Source organism: Saccopteryx bilineata, chromosome 5, assembly GCF_036850765.1.
Source record: "Saccopteryx bilineata isolate mSacBil1 chromosome 5, mSacBil1_pri_phased_curated, whole genome shotgun sequence".
Classification (NCBI taxonomy): Eukaryota; Metazoa; Chordata; class Mammalia; order Chiroptera; family Emballonuridae; genus Saccopteryx; species Saccopteryx bilineata.
In genome coordinates, this window is record NC_089494.1 from 183496074 (window position 1) to 183515436 (window position 19363).

The window sequence follows — 19363 nt, forward strand, 5'->3', positions numbered from 1 at the left end:
CCCGTGTAGGTTCGCATTTGATTTGGACAGACGGTAATAAAACAACGGAGCCAAGAACTGGTAGACCATTAGCTTTAATCCTAGCTTGTACCCAGCAGGCAAGAAATACACTCAGTAGGAAAACACTTCCCTTTCAATTCAGGGCTCCCAAAGCCACTGACTTATCCGAGTTTCTTAGAATCAAAGGTTTCTACCTCACCAGCCTTATTCACCTCTGTTCCCCATCTCCTTCTCTCTGCACAAACTCTGCACAAACTGGCTTCTCCTTCAGCCACCATCTTGGCTGCTTCTCATCTCCTCCACATGGCCTTTCTCTGCTCTCCTCCAGCATGGGCTCATCTGCCCCATTTTATAGTGTAGAAATCAAAACCTTTAATCCAATATACAAACAGGGAAGTCTCTGATACAAAGTCACTTGTCTGAGGCATAATGGGATTCCTCATGAGAGTGCACCACCCACATCATGCAATAGTCAAGGGTGTGGGGAAAAGCTTAGTTATAAAACTAAACCTTAGGCTATAATGACCCTGCCTGCTTATAGCCTGTCCCTCACACCCAAACTATAAGCAAGCAAACATATCATATATGTCATATTTACAAATTTATTTGACCAACAGTAAGTCATTGGACATAGAGAATATGGAGCCTGTAAAGCCAGGAGCCAGGGCCAGAGCCACTATCACAGCAGCCTTCTGGCCCATGCAGGTTCGCATTGGATTCGGACAGTCGGCAAAGAAACAGCGGAGCCAAAAACTGGTGGGCCATAGTCTTTAATTCTAGCTTTGCACCCGGCGGGCAAGTAAAAATACACACTGGGCTCCAAAACCCAGTCACATTCAGTGCTCACAAAGCTACTGACTTATCCGAGTTTCCTAGAATCAAAGGTTTCTAGCTCACCAGACTTATTCACCTCTGTTCCCCATCTCCTTCCTTATCCCAGATACAAACTCTACACAAACTGGCATCTCACTCAGCACTCCGCCATCTTGGCTGCTTCTCCTGGCCTCCTCCACGTGGCCTTTCTCTGCTCTCCTCTGCTCTCTCTTCTAATCTCAGGAACCAAGAGGCAAGCTCTCGTTCCGCCCCCCTTTTATAGTGTAGAAATCCAAACCCTTAATCCAATATACAAAATAGGGAAGTCTCTAATACAAAGTCACTTCTCTGAGGCATGATTGGATTGTACTGCCCTACATCAAAAAGGGTAGGAAAGGCTTAATCCCAAAACCAAGCCCCAGGCTACAAGGATTCCGCCTGCCTTTAGCCCACCCCAACACACATTAATAACACCTGGGCGGCGGCCTCCTCGTGTTATCTTTAACAAAGTGAGCATAATACACTTTATCCGCCCAACAGAGCCCCAAAATGAAAAGTTGCCAATGTCTACATAAACACTTTCCAGGTAGAGAATGTGCAGACTGATGAAATGGCTTGGGTGATGAGAGTTCCAAGCTTCTTTTACCTGATTCCTTTAACCATTTGAATTGCTAATTTCATGTTTACTAAGCAACATTCTAATTCTAATTTGGCTGATAGAAGAACAAACCTTGGGCTTGGTGAGTGTTGGGCAGATAAAATATATTATGCTCACTTTGTTAAAGATGGCATTGCCCAGGTGAAATTAATGTGTGTCTCTGTGGGCAGGCAGGATCTTTGTAGCCTGGGGCTTGGTTTTGGGATTAAGCCTTTCCCACCCTTTTTGATGTGGGGTGATACAATCCCATCATGACTCAGAGAAGTGACTTTGTATTAGAGACTTCCCTATTTTGTATATTGGATTAAAGGTTGTGAAGCTACACTATAAAATAGGGGCAGAATAGGAGCTCGCTCTCTTGGTTCCTGGGATGATTAGCATGAGAGAGCAGAGGGAGCAGAGCAGAGAGCAGCGGAAAGAGGCCATGTGGCCAAGAGAAGCAGCCAAGATGGCGGAGTGCTGAGTGAGATGCCAGTTTGTGTAGTTTGTGTAGAGAGAAGGAAGGAGATGGGGAATTGAGGAGAATAAGGCTGGTGAGCTAGAAATCTTTGATTCTAGGAAACTCGGATAAGTCAGTAGCTTTGTGAGCACTGAATGTGAGTGGGTTTTGGAGCCCAGTGTGTATTTTTACTTGCCCGCTGGGTGCAAGCTAGGATTAAAGAAAATGGCCTATCAGTTTTTGGCTCCGTTGTTTCTTTACCGACTGTCTGAATCCAATGCGAACCTGCATGGGCCAGGAGGCTGCTGTGATAGTGGCCCTGGCTGCTGGCTTTACAGTGAGTTTTGTTATTTTTTGTACTAACCATGTCAAATTGAACTATAGTTACAGGGGCAGTCAGTCATGAACAGAGCAGGGTAATAGGCCAGGTATATAGGTCAGCAGGGCAGAAAGTCCCAGGTACCTAGCAATGGGTACCTGGCAACGGGCAGAATTGGGAAAGTAAGTATTATAAATAAGTATTGTTAATTAGGACCTTGCCCTGAGGCACCCTCTCCCCTAACTCATGTCAGGTCATGGTTCATGTGGGTCATCCTTCCCCTGATGTTTTCTCCTCTGGCATGTAGCTAGTAAAGCAGTAACCTCTTTACCTCCCATCACCTTAGAGAAGAACAAAGGGTTTGGGGAAAAGTCCCATCTGACTTCCATACAAGGACAGGAGACAACAGGACAGGGCCCTACAGGTCAGCTGGAAGAAGAAAGCAGTTAGTCCCCCTCTAAGGGGTTAGAAGGAGCCCTGGCACGATCAGTCAGTGGAGAACATGACCTTGAAAGGACACACCTGGAAAGCTGATGAATATTCTATTGGCATTCTCCCTGTGACCTCCAGATAAACACCCTCAAGATAAAGGACCCCCTGTGGCTCTGTCTATGGAGCACACCTGCTCCTTTCTACACTTCCTTGCCTCTCTTTCTCTTAAGCTCTAAGGGCCCTTCTTTTGCTTCTGTAACTTGTTCTCTGAGTCCCTTTCTTCCACAGCTCACTTCTTCCAACTCTGTGACTTTCTAAATAAAATTTCTCATATAGTTTGGATCTTGGCTCTGAATTCTTTCTTAGCCAGAACTCCAGTACCAAGATTGCTGAACCAAGGTCCGGTCTGACTCCACCAGTCTAACAACTGGTGCCGTTTTTGCTGCCAACACAGCCATGCATTTAACTATTTCTTTACAGATCCATTATTAACTATTCCACCTTAGAAAATGAGAAGATTAAAAGCATATGTGGTAATATGGTTAGAATTATATTTTAGATAGATTTCTCTGGCTTCAGTGTAGGATTGCAGACATACAAGACTGGATCAGGCATACAACTTAGGAGTTACTGACATTGTCCAGGCAGGAGATAATGAAAAACTGAACTAGGAGGCTGTGGAAATGTGAAGCCAAAAAAGGAAATGTTTCTCTGCATCTTTACTGATACTGGGTATTATTTTCTAAATCTGCTCATTTAATAGGTAAGCAATGTTATTTCATTGTTTGGATTTCAATGTCTTTTATTACTAATAAAGATAATTTATTACATTATAATTCTTTTAACTACAGTTTAATTTTTTAATTTAATTTTTTCTTGCACAAAATGCTTTAGACCTTAAATGTATAAGAGGTTCAAACAACCTAGAATTAACCAACGATGATAATAGGGACATTTAAACATATAAAAATAAATAGATCTAATTGAAATGCAAAGCAATTCAATTGTACTTTAATGTAATGCATCAACTTTGTTCTGACCTTCAGCTTTGATTTACACAAAGTTACCTGGGAGACAGAATTTACTGACTCAGCATAGACTGAAGGATTTGTGTTGTAAAACAGTCCAAAAAGCTAATTCTATTAAGTTCATTCAGAATTCAATCAGTTTCAAGGTTCAAAGTGATAATTTTTTTACCTGTATATTCTTTTATTTAAAAAATTTTTATTGTTCAATTACAGTTGACATTCAATATTATTTTGTATTAATGTATAGCATAGTGGCTAGACAATCATATATTTTGAAAAGTGTTCCCTTGATATTTTAAGTACCCATCTGGCACGATACCTAGTTATTACAAAATTATTGACTATATTTCCTATGCTGTATTTTACACTTCAGGACTATTTTATGACTACTAATTTATAGTGGTTTTTTTTTTCTTTTAGAGAGAAGAAACAGAGACACAGAGAGAAGGGATGGGGGAGGAGCAGGAAGCATCGACTCCCATATGTGCCTTGACCCGGCAAGCCTGGGGTTTAGAATCGGTGACCTCAGTGTCCCAGGTTGATGCTTTATCCACTGCGCCACCACAGGCCAGGCTAATTTGTAGTTCTTAATCCCTTTGTCCTCTTCATCCAGTCTCCCAACCCCCTTACCTCTGGCAATCATGACCATTCTCTGTAAGGAAGGTAATTTTTTAAATGAGGCTAGAAGTGTTATTAAGAAGCAAACTCCTTGTAATATTTTTCTTTCTTATGTTTATTTATTGTAAAATAAGCAAAGATAATAGCAATAAAGAACACTTTTAATTGTTAAAAGAAAGCAAAATAATTCATGAACCCATATCATATCACATACATTTTAATTTTTATTCTTTTTTAGTTTTTGTATCTGTGTAGTTGGTGTGAGTTTGATACTTGTTTAATATTTAGGAGTTCCCTGAAATAAATTTCTTTCCATTTAAAGGTCTTTAGAGAAGCTACTGGATTTTCTACAGCAATAACTAGAAATGCTCAAAAGTCTATCCTCTGTGATCTTGACATTAATTATTCTGATTCTAGTTACATATATCTAACCAATTTTTTTATTTTTCCTTCACAGTCTCCCCTGTGGAGATTTGCCTACCAATCTTTAATTTTATTTGTTTCTGAGAGTTCTTCTTGTCTACAGGCACTGATTTTCTCCCATGTTGGATAACCATTAAAATGGTTTTAATTACCTTCTGTATGCTGACATTGAAATCTCTATATCAACTATGATTTCTTCTGTATTCATATTTATATAATTAACTAGACACATATTTCCAAGTATTGGCAATGTTTTGATTAAAATACTGTTAAAATAAAGCATCACTTCTACTGACCAAACTTTAAATTTCTCAACCATATGTATTGATATTGGCTAGAAAATTTTCATGTTATCACAGAGATAGCTTCCATATAATCTTATTCCAATTATTTTTTTCTATTTTATTAGATATGTGGATTAGAAAGGGAAGAAAATTAGATACTTTCTTTAATATGTGGGAAACTAAATAAATATACAACTGCAGGTGAACATGTTATCTCATGTATCTTCTTTCAATGTCCAATGTTCTTTTTTCATTTTATTTTATTTTATTTTATTTTATTTTATTTTATTTTATTTTATTTTATTTATTTTTTTTTACTTTTCTGAAGCTGGAAACGGGGAGAGACAGTCAGACAGACTCCCGCATGTGCCCGACTGGGATCCACCTGGCACGCTCACCAGGGGCTATGCTCTGCCCACCAGGGGGCGATGCTCTGCTCCTCCGGGGCGTCACTCTGCCGCGACCAGAGCCATTCTAGCGCCTGGGGCAGAGGCCAAGGAGCCATCCCCAGCGCCCGGGCCATTTCTGCTCCAATGGAGCCTTGGCTGCGGGAGGGGAAAAGAGAGACAGAGAGGAAGGAGGGGGTGGGGGTGGAGAAGCAAATGGGCGCTTCTCCCATGTGCCCTGGCCGGGAATCGAACCCAGGTCTCCCGCACGCCAGGCCGACGCTCTACTGCTGAGCCAACCGGCCAGGGCCTCCAATGTTCTTTTATGTATCTCTAGGTATAACTATACTACAGATGCTCCTCACATTAAGAATGGTATTACATCTTAATAAAACCATTGTAAGTTGAAAATATCTTAAGCATGCATTTAAGCCCTGGCTGGATAGCTAGGTTGGTTAGAGAGCAGTCTTGATAAGCAAAGGTTACCAGTTTGATCTCTGGTCAAGGCACATACAGAAATAGATTGATGTTTCTCTCCTCTCTCTCTTTCCCTTCATTTTTCCCTAAGATCAATAAAATAAAATTCTAAAAATGCATTTAACATACCTAATCTACCAAACATCATAGCTCAGCCTAGCCTATCTTAAAATGCTCAAAACACTTACATTAGCGTACAGTTGGGCAATTATCTGAAGTTTCATCTAAAGAGTAATTGTCTTCTTCTTACCAGAAGCAGGATGCACAGACATTTTGTATACATGATGGGATGGGAAAACAACACAATATAAAAAACTGTGGCAACACAGTACACTTTAGATTATCGGTTGTTAATGTGGCTGACTGGAAGCATTGGCTTGAAGCATCTGTACAGCATGAGAGAGTATCATACTGCAAATTGCTAGCCTAGGAAAAGATAGAAATTCAAAGTAAAGCTTTTGAATGCATTTGGCTTTAGCACTGTTATAAAGTAAAAAAAAAAAAAATCCTAAGTCAATAATTATAAATCAGGGACCACATATAGTTTTGTCAATAAGCCTATCAGTTAAAATATTTTGTCTGTAACAGAAACCCTGACTCAGATTGGTTTAAATAGTAAAGAACTTTATTATTTCACATATCAGTAATTCCAGAAGTAGAGTGGACTGCAGGATTAGTCTCTTTAGTGGCATGAAGACTTAGATTTGATCCACCTTCAAATATGCTTATGTCCTAATAGGGGTTATTCTGTGATTGTCAGGGTGACTTAGTTATAGGAATGCCATCAACATAGTCATGTACATCTATAAGTCAGCTGTAACCATGAAGGTCAGACACAGCAACATTCAAAGAAAGAAGAGACACAATTCTGTCCTGTGGCTCTTTTGTAGAAGTAACAAAATTTCCTTAGAACCAAGTTTTCTATTAGTGTCCTAACAAACCTCTGCAAACCTAGGAGTATTATCTCACAGTGCTGTGTAACAGAAGTCCAGGTGGGCTCTACTGAGTCCTATGTTTAGGGCTTCACAAAGCTAAAGTCGATGTGAAACTTGGGTTGGCCTTCTTTCTGGAGGGTTTGAAGAAAATTCCACTTTCAAGCTCACTCAAGTTGTTCGCAATATCCAGTTCCTTGCGGTTGTAAGACTGAGGCTTGTTTCCTTGTGGACTCTCAACTGGGAGTTGATCTCAGCTCCTTGGGGCTGACTACATTCTTCATTAAGTTCACTGGAATCTTCAGACTTTGAATTTCTCTGACTTTCCTTTTCTTCCATCAGTTGAAGAAACCTTTCTGCTTCTAAAGGCTTGTGTGATTAGATTAGACCTACCTTTTTTTAAAAGACCAATTATGCTAAATAAAGTAATATAATCATCAGGGTGATATCCCATTCATAAATTTCAGGGATTAGGGTAGGACATCTTTAGGGAATAGCATTTTAGAATTATGTCTACAATAGCTACACAGTTGGGTCATATGCTCTTTCCCAAACTAATCGTTGTCAAGGGAAATGAATTACCATATTTTTGGGGAGCTGTGTAAGGAGGGTAGATGGTAAGGCAGACTCCTGCATGCACCTGACTGTGAGCCACCTGGCAAACTCATTTAGGACCAATGCTCGAATACCAAGCTATATTTAGCACCTGAGACTGATGCACTCCAAAGGAGCTATATTCAGTGCCTGGGACCACACTAGAACCAATTGAGCCACTGGCTGAGGGAGGGGAAGAGGGAAAGAAGGGGGAAAGAAAGTGGAGGGGATAAACAGATGGTTGCTTCTCCTGTGTGCCCTGATTGGGAATTGAAGCCAGGACATCCATATGCAGGCTGATGCTCTATCCACTGAGCCAATGGCTAGAGCCAAGTTACCATAATTTTCTTACAAAGTTTTCTGGGATGAAATGGTTATGTACTCACATTACAATGCTTGTTTGAGAATTAGCAAATGGTTTATATCTTCTCTCTCCACTGTATATATTTTTCTGACAAAGAACACTATCATATTGTTAGCACTCTACTTTCCTTCTAGTTGTCCATAATGCGTATACAGGTTGGTTAGGATATTGGTTAAACATTGTTTTAGGGAAAGAAAGAAAAGAGACTTTTGGAATGAAGTCTAGCATTTGAGAACAAAAAGAACAGTCTGTGTTTCCTACCCTACCTTGGTAAACTATCTTAAAAAGAGACAGCTGATTAACTTTAGCTATTGGATCAAATTTGGAATTTCTTATAAGTCTTTATGTAAAACATGGAGTAGAATTATAGCAAATACAGAGCTGATATTGGTTTGGATATTATAGGTAAGTCACCTTAGATGTTTGTGAAGAGCTTTCTATACAAATTACTGTAAGAAAAAACTCATGGTCACAGTCATCAGTGTGGTGACTGCTGGCATGGGGGGAGAGTAAAGGAGGATAAATGGTGATGGACAAAAACTTGACTTGGGAGGTGAACACACAATTTGGTGTCCAGAGTTGGGCACCTGCAACCTGTATAATTATGTTAACCAGTGTCACCCCAATAAAATTTAGTTAAACAAAAGTGCTATCCACTTAGCATTACTATTGATGAGCTATTTATGGACTCATTAACTTTCAATGATTTACAGTATTGCTTTAAGAGTTCTTCTCCAGAAATTGTCTAACTTCTCTCACTCCCTTGGCCCATCAGCCACCCTACTCTGTCTAGTTTGTTGGAATAAAGGGCAATTTGGCTATAATATATAACATGTCACTATTTTAATATCTAGTATAGTTTGGGACAATCTAGCTAACAATGTAGATGTTGTTTTCCATTCTTCCCTTTTCATATGTGCCCTCCAGAGGTGCTCCTTTTGCCCAAGATGAGGATTTTCCTCCAAAGAGAAATTTCATTAGGCAAGAGAATCTAAGAGATATTTACTTACCAGAATCTCTTATGCAAAAATCTACCACAGTTGACTGCACCATCTGGCATGAATGTACACTGTATAATTAGTCAAGACTTCTCCAAGAACACCAGACAGGGTTGGGTATAATTAGGGTTGGGAGATGGTCCAGGTGAGGTGTAAATTCTGTTTGTTTAGCTGATATAGTGTCTTCTAAGTCAACACATAGCTCAAGAGCTGATAAACTTTCTGCACTATAAATACAGGGTAAGGCAAAAGTAGGATTACAGTTGTATATGAAACACAGAGTTTATTCTTGTACCATTATTTATAACTATTGTATTATTTTCCATAAAAACAACTGTAAACCTATCTTTGCTCCACCTTGTAACTCCAGTAAATGAAGTGATAGTAAAAACATTGAAAGATCTAGAACTTTTGCTATAATAGGGTAATTTCAGCAAATATAAGGTCAACTGGATGCTAAATTGAGTGGATTCTCATTTTCTATTGTTTCTAGATCAATTTTTTTCATTGTTACATATGAAGAAACTATGGTTCTAATTGTGTGTAGCTTGCTTAAGGCAAGCAGTGAAGTAAGAAAAAATCAGTTTTTAAAATATTTTGTTTGTTTAGTTACCTCATTTTAAATATTCATAATGAATGGAGTCACCAGTACACTTTATTATGTTATAGAGTTTTATTATATATTAGCAATCCTATAAAGATGTACATTTGATAGATATTCATGTTTAACAACTGTGAAAATTTTATGTATTTCAACTGTAAAGAAACTGCTATTTTCTTTGAGTGCCTTAAATTATTCATCTAACACAGGAATTCTGGTTACTGTATTCATACTAAGAGCATAAAACATGGTATATTGGAAATATATTCTCAAGAACTTTTTTAAAATTTTAATATGGATTTACTGTTGAATTATCTAGGTGTAACTATTTATTTATTTAAAATTTTTCTTGAATGAGAACTTTTTTGGGGGTAAATATTTTATTTATTGCCTGACCAGGTGTTGGAGCAGTGGATAGAGTGTTGGCTTAGGACACAGAGGACCTAGGTTTAAAACCCTGAGGTCAATGGCTTAAGCATGGGCTCACCCAGCTTGAGGAAGGGCTCACCAGCTTGAGGGATGGGATGTCGGCTTGAGAGTGTGGGATCATAGACATGACCCCATGGGCACTAGCTTGAACCCAAGATTGCTGGCTTGAGCAAGGGGTCACTGGCTCGATTAGAGCCCCCCAGTCAAGGAATGTATAAGAAAGTAATCAATGAATAACTAAGATGGTGCAATGAAGAATTAATACTTCTCATCTCTCTCCCTTCCTGTCTCTGTCCTGGTCTGCTGTCCCATTCTCTCTTCCTTTTTTTCCTTCTCTCTCACTAAAAGAGAGAGAGAGAGAGAGAGAGAGAGAGAGAGAGAGATTTTGTTTATTGATTAGAGAGGTAAGGGGAGCAAGAAGTATCAACTCAGTTGCGTCACTTTAGTTGTTCGTTGGTTGTTTTTCATATGTGCTTTGACTGGGCAGGTCCAGGGTTCTGAACTGGCAGGCTCAGCATTCTAGGTCCTGGCTTTATCCACCATGCCACCACAGGCCAGTAGGTATAACTATTTATAAAGACAGATTATTTTATTTGTGATTTAATAAGAGGATGAATGACTTTATTAGCATCAATTGGTGAAATTGTGCCATCTAGTGCCCTTTAATGAAAACATTGTATTTTTTAAAAAGATTTTTCAGTTCCCAGAATCTTAAATGTTATAGATTAAAAGTGAGTCTAGGAAACTAGTTTTCCAACGCCTAAATATTGCAGATAAGAAATATGAGTATATAAATAAAAATAAATTTAGAACACATGTTTCTAGAAGAGTATGCTCCAGGCACAGAAGAAAATTCTAGACAATCCCTAGGAATTAGTGTGGTCATTCCAAGCATTTCTTTTTGTTTGCTGTGTCTAGTTAGTGTTCTCTGTGGAGTGTGTGTATTAGTGAGGAGAAGGAATAAGAAGAATGTGAAATTGAAAACCACTAAATAATGAGATTCTTGTTGGTTGGTGATGGATGGAAGGAAGGAAGGATCTCGAAGACTGGGGTTTCAAGATTGTTGTCCCTTCCTTTCCTTTCCCCTGTATACACAGGCCCTATTCTTAGAATTGGGGGAAGCAGAGGTATTTTGTATGTGTGTGCATGTGTGTGTTTTCATAAGAGGAGGAACAGAAGAGAATTGAGTTGCATAAGGATAAATGGGAAATGTTAGGTATAAGGTAGAGAAAATAAATAATTATATTTTGGTGTGCTGGCAGTTGAAATTAAATGACAGAAAGCTTCAGAGTCACATTTATCTACGTTTGGGTTTGTGTGAATTTTGTATTACCTGAATACTTTTGAAGATTGTGGAGCTGGAAGCAAAGAAAGGTAAATTCAGGTACCTGATAAAATAGCTGTGCAGAAACCCAGTGTTGTAATGGAGTATCAATTCCTACAAAACTTTAGGAAAAGCTTGTTTAACTACCTACTTGTATATATGGGATATAACGCAGATCGCTTGTATTAGTTATTATGCCTGTTCAATTAGGCTAAAGATTTCTTTTATCTAGTAACCTTCACTTAACTAATAATCATGTATCATCTTGTGACTTCTATTATTTTCTTGAAAAATTTTGTATCTTGAATTGCTATTTAATTAATATTTTTAGAATCTGTGTCAACAACTATATCTATATCCATACCTGCATATATAAAAAATGTTTTATATACCTCTCATGTCTTGTTCATAGTCGGCAATTGATTAATTCTTGTCACTTTATTTGCTGGCTTCAGCAGAATTTTCCTTTACCCAGGTAAAAACATGTCATCAACAAATCCTTTATATAATACAACCATGAAAAGAAAGTATATTTCTTCAATCACATCTGATTTCACACTCATGTAACTTAAGGTAATTATTTCTTTTTAATTGTAAAAAAACACATAACATAAAATTCTAATATCTTAGCCGTTCAGTAGAGTTCAGTAGTGTCTAAGTACATCCACATTGTTGTGAAATCTCCAGAACTTTTTCATCTTGCCAAACGGAATCTCTACATCCATTAAACAATATGTGTATTGTTTCATTTCCCCTTCTGCCAGCCCCTAGCGACCACCATTATACTTTCTGTTTCTATAAATTTGACTACTTAAGGCACTATATATATAGACATCATATAGTATTTGTCCTTTTGTGACTGGCTTATTTCACTTACTGTCCTCAACTTAGTTTCTAATCAGAAGACTTATTTAATTAATGTGAACTACAAAGCAATTTAATATGTTCTACATATATAACAAAAAACATAACTACATATACGTTGTAAAATGTTGCACAAGGCTGAGACAGAATTTCAATACTTGAGAACCTTTTAAAACTATAATAAGCTCCTTTGGGATGTTAAGCAAGACAAGAGGTTTTAAAAAATGTCATATACATATGTTCTTAAATATTTTTTATCAACAATTTATAAGTTGTGCCTGACCAGGCTGTGGTGCAGTAGATAGAGCATTTGTCTGGGATGCAGAGGATCCAGGTTCGAAACCCTGAAGTCACAGCTTAAGTGCGGGCTCATCTGGTTTGAGCGTGGGCTCACCAGTTTCAGTGTGGGTAACTGTGAAGCCCAAGGTTGCTGGCTTGAGCAAGGGGTCGGTCACTGGTTCAGCTGGAGCCCCCAGTCAAGGCATATATGAGAAAGCAATCAATGAACAACTAAGGTGCTACAACAAAGAATTGATGCTTCTCATTTCTCTCCCTCCTGTCTGCCCCCCCCCACTAAAAAAAACACAAACAAAAACAATTTATAACTTGAGCCATATGAGATTTGAAACTCAATACCCATATATTTTCCATTTTTAACATACTGAATTTAAATGATGGTAGGAGTAAAATTCACTGATTTCCAACCTTTTAAATGCACATACCAGGTTTTAAAATAACTCATTCAGTCTTCATTTTACTTTCTTAGAAGGAAAAGTAAAATGCCTTGCCATTTCATTCACACTTTAAAAACAAAAGTACTGCATTTGGTATTATTTTCCTTACTTTCACACCATTAAAAAATATTACTAATATACTGTTACCTAGAACTATCCACTCTGTGAGGACCAAACCTTGAGTAACATGTAAGGACAGGGATAGCAATCTAAATATCAGGCTGCCTGGTTTGTGTTGATCTCAAACCCAATTTCCACAGGCCAACAGAATGAGCAGTTGCCACTGATTTCAGGGAAGTGGTATATTATATACAATAATTTTGGTTAAAGTTAGTAAGAGGGACATTATATCTGTTCCTTCCTGAGAAACTCCTAAATGTGTAAACTTCATTTAACCCATTTTTACACTTACATTCATTATTCCCTTCATGACCCTAAATTTTATGACAAAACCTCTCCCAAGTGCCTCTCCACATCTCCCATAATGAACCTTATTAGATCAAATTATTGTTTACCTCAATACATTGAATTTTTTTTTACATCACAGTGTCATTTGAATCAGGTGAGGTAAGTCATTTCTCAAATGAGCCAAAACGGTGTATGTATGAGTATTGCTACCTTTAACGCGAACTCTACCTCTTACCATGTTCTCGCTTTACTTCATTCATGGCATTAAAACAATACAATTAATTATTTCACAGCTATGCCTACTTTCTTTCCGTGTTTTCTTTTTCATTCAAGGATTCACACATTAAATTTCATTAAAGAAACCTGAAATATTTCCCCCATTTATATGAACAATGAATACATGTGATCATTATTTATTCTTTCCTCACTCTTCTCCTTTTCTATCCACATTTTCTCCCCATTTTAGGTAATCTATATTAACGACCTCCAATTCATCGTTTCATACTTTCTCCTGCTTATATACCACTAATTATATACCTAAGAATATATGCACATGTACATTTAACATTAATAGGGTTTTTCTTTGTAATTTCTTGGTTTTAGAAAAATGGTGTCATATAGTTTTCTGAATCTTGCTTTCTTTCAAAAATACCTCATGAAAATTATGTCTAGTAACTGGAATAACTTTAATCCATTCTTTAAAATGTCTTCATAGTATTCTATGGTGAAGTGATTTACTCAGTCATTCCTTTACTAATAGGTATTTCACTTTTTTTTTACATTTTGTACAATGCAGGAATAAATTTGTGTTTAAATATGTAATTATAAATTTGTATGTACGAATATAATTTTATAATAGTGTATTTATTTTTTATGGTATATGTATGGGATAGTCACAGATAGCTTTCAAAAAATTAATAATTTACATTTCCACCATCTATTATAAAATTACATTTTCTTGTATGCTCCCAGAAAGTAGGTTTTATTAGTCTTTTAAATCTTTGCCAGTCTGGTAGGCAAAAAAGTGATATATCATTGTGACACTGATATGCATTTCCTTACTACTAGTGTGCTTGAAATTATTTTGGCTATTTGAACTGATTCCTCTGTGAATTTCCGCTTTCAGTTTTTCTACTGGGTTTTCTTTCTCTTCCAATCATTTTTAATACTTTTCAATATGTTATAGATGTTAAGCCTCCCTCTGTGTTCTTTATTGCAAACAATTTCCCTAAAGTTGTTGCTTATTTATTGGTTATTCTTTATGACTTTTTATGTTACATAAAAGTTTTAAATTTTTGACTATCTTTGCTATTAAAGTTCCTGTTTCTAGTGTGAAAAAGCTCTCCCTTGCATATACATATAATATCCTAAATTTCTGCTCATGAATTTTGTTTTATATTTCACATTTGTCTTAAAACATCTGGAGATTATTTGTGCAACATAGTAGTAGTGAATTCTATTTTCTTATCAATTGAGGAGTCAGCTGCATCAGAACTTATTAAACAGTTTATCCTTTTTTACTTAAAATATTGTATGTCTTACATTAAATGTTTGCATATACTGGGAAGCATTTCTGAATTCTTTCTTAATCCTTCTCTATTTGTCTACTTGTTGGCCAATACCACCCCAGTGATTTATTATATAGTTGCTTATGGCCACTAGATCTACTGGCACTTGGTAATAGGAGTTATTCCTCACCATTCTTCTTTTTCATAATTCTTTATTCACCTACATTTATTATATCTAAAATCAACTGGATTTCTATAAGATTATTCTATATATTAATTTTGAGAGAACAGATATTTTTATGAGATTGTTTTCTCATTTAACCTTGGTGTCTTTCCATGTGTTCATATCTTCTTTATTTGGGCTTTATGCCTTTCTCATTGCATAATTCTACGTATTCCATAATTTTTGTCATTATTGTAAATTGAATATTTTCCAATGTCCTTTTTAAGTATTTGTTGGGATAGATAAAAAATATTAGCTTTTATATATTTGACTTGAACCTAATCACTTATTTCTTTTATTAAATTTTAGGTAGTTTTAATATATTTCCCTGTGCTATTTTTGTATCCAATCACATCATAGGCTAAAAGATATTTTTATGCCTTGTTTTCCAACGTAATACCAGTTATTTTACTTTATTTTATTTTGTTATAGACACACCATTATTAAATAATAATTATGGTAGAAGCATCTGTTTTATACTTTAATTGAAATAGGTCTAGTATTTTTCTGTTCAGGATAATATGCACTGTTACTAATTTTTCTAAATACTCTTGATTAAATTTAAGCAGCATCCTTTGCTTCCATTAAGTATTGAAATTGTTAGGAATTGTTCTCAAATTTTATCAAATGCTTTTTCTGCATTTTTTTGGTATTAACATATATTATTTTCTCTGATAATTTGTTAATGTATAAGATTATGTTTCTGAAATAAAATCATCCTTGTAATTATAAAATTTACCTACTTGGTCTTACTATATTATCTCTTAAGAGTATTGCTAGATTCTATTTGCTATTATTTCATTAGAATTTTTGCATGTATATTTATTATAGAGGTTAGTTATACTATTCTCTTTTGGTAGAATCTTGATCATCTTTTGGTATTATAGTTATACTGGTTTCATGAAATGAGAGAATTCTATATTTATAATATAGGAAATTTTAAATAATACTGGAATTATCTTTTGTTCGTAGGTTACATAAATCTTAGCTGTGACTTTTATCTGGCATTCATGTCTGTTTTTAAAATAAACTTTTAATTTTATGTTTTTTTTTCTTTTCACATATTCTTTATTTTTAAATCTTTTTTATTTTCAATTACAGTTGACATACATTTATTAGTTTCCAGTGTATACTTCAATGATTACACATTAACTTAGTAAGTCATCACCTTGGTAAATCTTGCACCCATCTGACACTATACAGTTATTAGGATATTATTGACTATAATCCCTATGCTGTACTTTACATTCCCATGATTATCTTGTAATAACCAATTTGTACTTCTTAATCCCATCACCTTCTTCACCAACCCCTCTTCCATCTGATAACTGTCAAAATGTTTCCTATATCTATGAATCTGTTTCTGTTCTGCTTGTTTTTTTTAGATTCAATTGTTGATATATATTTATTGCACATACATATTATATAATAATTTCCTTCTTCTTAAAAAAGACCCTTTAACATTTCATATGCTGTGGTAGTGTTTGTCAAGTTACTATTTTTACCTTGTTTTAATACTTCCTCCTCTTTGATAGAACTCATCTTGTGCAGCTCAATATTTAAGGAAATATGCTCCTTCTTTAAGGAGGGAGCGTCTACATAAAATACTTGGTATTTCATGATAATTTTATATTTAAAAATTTGTTGAGGTTTTTACGTGGTCAAATGGAAGATTTTGTGTACCAAGCCAAATTATGTTATTTTTACAACTTATTTTCTGTCTACAGCTGTCCCTTGCCATATCGCAGTTCACTTTTTGTGGTCTCACTTTATTGCGGATTTTTAAATTGTATACAGTATATCTAACTTTGCATCACGGATTTTTCAATATATAGTGGGATTTTGCAGTATATAGGTATTTTATTTTATTTTATTATTATTTTTTTCTTTTTTTTTTTCTTTTTTTTCATTTTTCTGAAGCTGGAAACAGGGAGAGACAGTCAGACAGACTCCCGCATGCGCCCGACCGGGATCCACCCGGCACGCCCACCAGGGGCGACGCTCTGCCCACCAGGGGGTGATGCTCTGCCCATCCTGGGCGTCGCCATGTTGCGACCAGAGCCACTCTAGCGCCTGGGGCAGAGGCCAAGGAGCCCTCCCTAGCGCCCGGGCCATCCTTGCTCCAATGGAGCCTTGGCTGCGGGAGGGGAAGAGAGAGACAGAGAGGAAAGCGCGGCGGAGGGGTGGAGAAGCAAATGGGCGCCTCTCCTGTGTGCCCTGGCCGGGAATCGAACCCGGGTCCTCCGCACGCTAGGCCGACGCTCTACCGCTGAGCCAACCGGCCAGGGCCTATAGGTATTTTAATATATTTATTATTATAATTATTTTTGCAGTAAAATAAGTGTGGGAAAGGTTAATAACAGTGTGGGAAAGGTTCATAAGAGTGTGGGGAGGGTTTATAAAGCCTTAAAATATAAACAAATAATAAAATAAATATAAGGTCACTACTTTGCGGATTTTTATGTATTGCGGGGGGGGGGGGGTTCTGGAACCTAACCCCCATGATAGACAAGGGAACACTGTATATGATCTATCTAATTTTGAAAGAGATGCATAAAGTATCCACTATAATTGCATTTTGATCAAGTTCTCTGCATTTGTTAGCTTTTGCTTTATGTAACAGCTGCTATGTGTGATGCATAAGGTTTTATTATTGCATCATCTTCATAAATATGTTTTATTAAGATATAATTGACATATAGCACTAAGTTTAAGGTACACAACATAAATATCTGCCTTCTATCTCTACCCAATATCTCTCTTAGTCTTATTTGGTACTTTTAATCTTAAATTCCCCATAATCTGTTACCTTGCTTCAACACTGTTTGAATTTGTTTAGTATCATTTGCCCATTTCCTTTTTTTGTATATATTCATTTATTAAAATTTATTTTAATTTATTGTGTTACCATGGATTCAAGTGTCCCACTCAATATAACTCCCTCACCCCACCCCCTTGTCCCCCATTATCCCACCTTTGCCCCCTTCCCCTAACTTCCTCCCCCCTTCCGTTTGGGATTTGCTGTCCTGTTATCTGTATCTATGTGTTATGTATATATAAATATAGTTTTACTAATCCTTTCACCCTCTCTGATCCCATCTTCTTGTCTCCTTTCCCTCTGACAGCTGTCCCTCTGCTCCTTGTGACCCTGCCTCTGCCTCCATTCCATTCAGTTCACTTTGCTCATTAGATTCCACATATAAGTGAGATCATATGATATTTGTCATTCTCTGCCTGGCTTATTTTACTTAGCATAATAATCTCCAGGTCCATCCATGCCATTGCAAAAGGCAAGATTTCATTCTTCTTCATGGCCGCATAGTATTCCATTGTGTATATGTACCACTGTTTTTGAATCCACTTGTCTATCGATGGACACTTGGGCTGTTTCTAGATCCTGGCTATTGTAAACAATGCTGCAATGAACATGGGAATGCATATCTTCTTTTGAATCAATTATTTGATATTCTTAGAATATATTCCTAAAAGTGGGATAGCTGGGTCAAAAGGCAATTCCATTTTTAATTTTTTGAGGAAATTCCACACTGTTTTCCACAGCGGCGGCATGAGTCTGCATTCCCATCAGCAGTGCAGGAGGGCTCCCTGTTCTCCACATCCTCGCCAGCACTTGTTGAGTGTTGACTTGTTAATGAGCGCCATTCTGATAGGTATGAGGTGGTATCTCATTGTGGTTTTAATTTGCATTTCTCTGATGATTAGTGATGTTGAACATTTTTTCATATGTCTATTGGCCATCTGTATGTCCTCTTTGGATAAGTGTCTATTCATTTCTTTTGCCCATTTTTTGATTGGATTGTTTACCTTCCTGGTGTTGAGTTTTTTTGTTTTGTTTTGTTTTTCACTTTTAATAATTTTATTTTTTTAATGGGGTGACATCAATAAATCAGGATACATATATTCAAAGATAACAAGTCCAGGTTATCTTGTCGTTCAATTATGTTGCATACCCACCACCCAAAGTCAGATTGTCCTCTGTCACCTTCTATCTTGTTTTCTTTGTGCCCCTCCCCACCCCCTATCCCTCTCCCACTCCCCCCTCCCCCCGTAACCACCACACTCTTATCAATGTCTCTTAGTTTCACTATTATGTCCCACCTACATATGGAATAATACGTAGTTCCTGTTTTTTTCTGATTTACTTATTTCGCTTCGTATCATGTTATCAAGATTCCACCATTTTGCTGTAAATGTTCCGATGTCATCATTTCTTATGGCTGAGTAGTATTCCATAGTGTATATGTGCCACATCTTCTTTATCCAGTCATCTATTGATGGGCTTTTTGGTTGTTTCCATGTCCTGGCCACTGTGAACAATGCTGCAATAAACATGGGGCTGCATGTGTCTTTACGTATCAATGTTTCTGAGTTTTGGGGATATATACCCAGTAGAGGGATTGCTGGGTCATAAGGTAGTTCTATTTTCAGTTTTTTGAGGAACCACCATACTTTCTTCCATAATGGTTGTACTACTTTACATTCCCACCAA